The sequence below is a fragment of the Wasmannia auropunctata genome, unplaced genomic scaffold (genome assembly GCF_000956235.1).
Source record: "Wasmannia auropunctata unplaced genomic scaffold, wasmannia.A_1.0 LD336060.1, whole genome shotgun sequence".
Classification (NCBI taxonomy): Eukaryota; Metazoa; Arthropoda; class Insecta; order Hymenoptera; family Formicidae; genus Wasmannia; species Wasmannia auropunctata.
The window spans coordinates 2,653,014-2,654,817 of record NW_012026830.1 but is presented as its reverse complement, the minus strand read 5'-3'; positions in this window follow the sequence as shown (position 1 = coordinate 2,654,817).

The following is a 1,804-nucleotide window of genomic DNA, read 5'->3' as shown; positions in this document are numbered from 1 at the left end:
ACTTGCAGCGTTTGAAAAGGTAAATCTTTACCTTTAATTTGCATGCTCGATCAGTATTGTGCGATTTTTTTTCACCGAGTTATTCAATACGGAAGTAAAAATGGTCCTTTTTACTTCAATAACTCGGTGTCTTCAATAACTACTTGAATAACTCGGTGAAAAAAAATCGTACAATACTCATCGAGTACGCAAATTAAAGATAAAGATTCACACTTTCGAACGCTATAAGTCTTATTTGTATGCGAATTTTATTTTATTTTTTGAAACTTCGCAAAGTTCGTAAAAAAGATCTGTCAAATATCAAAATTCTCTTCAAAATTTGAAAGGTTCCATCATCCGAATTAAAATCGCACATAAATAATGTTTACAATTTTCGAAAGTGTGAATCATTAGCTTTAATTTAAGCACTTGATCAGCATTGTGCGATTTTTTCACCGAGTTACTCAACATTAAAGTAGAAATGATTCTTATGCTTCAACATTGAATAACTCGGTAAAAAAAATCACAAAATGTTCAGTACGCAAATTAAAGGTAAAGATTCACACTTTTAAATGCTGTAAACTGCATTTGTGTGCGATTTTTAATTCATGTTAAGGAACCTTGCAAAATTCGTAACATAAAATGTTTTTGATCTTTTACGAAGCTATATGGATACAGATAAAAATGCGACAAACTTTGTTACGAATTTTGTAAGGCTCCCATGAATTAAAAATCGCACACAAATACAGTTTACAGCATTTAAAACCGTGAATCTTTACCTTTAATTTGCATACTCGTAAAGTATTTTGCGATTTTTTTTCACCGAGTTATTCAATGTTGAAGCATAACGATCACATTTATTTCAATGTTGAGTAACTCAGTGAAAAAAAAATCACACAATGCTGATCGAGTGCTTAAATTAAAGCTAAAGATTCACTCTTTCGAGAACTGTAAATTTCATTTATTTGTTCGGTTTTTAATTCGGATGATGGAACTTTTCACATTTTGAAAAGAATTTTGATATTTGATAGATCTTTTTTACAAACTTTGCAAAGTTCCAGAAAGTAAAATAAAATTTGTATACAAATGCGACTTATAGCGTGAATCTTTATCTTTAATTTGCGTACTCGATGAGCATTGTGCGATTTTTTTCACTGAGTTATTCAACATTGAAGTGAAAAGAACCATTTTTGCTTCCATATTAAATAATTTGGTGAAAAAAAATTGCACAATGCTGATCGAGCACGCAAATTAAAAGTAAAGTTTCATCCTTTCAAACTCTGCAAGTTGCATTTGTATGCGATTTTTATTGCACTCCATGGAACTTCGCAAACTTAGTACAAAATTTTTAGATTTGATGCATCTCCATTTGTATTTGTGCAGCTTTGTAAAGAATCAGTAAGTCATTTAATAAATTATGGATTTCGAAAGTAAAGACTTCAAGCTATAAAATGCTTTTTGGATCATTTTGTTACGATCATTTTTGACGAAGTTACACTCTTTTGGAATTTGCCTATTTTTAGCGATCAGAATAGGTGATCCTTTAATTTTGGGGAAGAGTAGTTTATTTAAATTTCAAAGATTATTAAATTTGTAAAAATATGTAATACATCTTTAAATATCATGTAATCTATGTATAATAATTAAGAGAAACTTCAAAACCTATATATTTTGTCAACTTGTAAAAGTTTGTACTTTAATTTTTATATAAATACAATTTATATAAAACAATTTTTCTGGGTGTGTTTCAAAGTGAAATTTTGGTTTTAAAATGATTAAGATATTATTTTTATTATATCAAAATAATTTTTTAGAAAAATTAAAA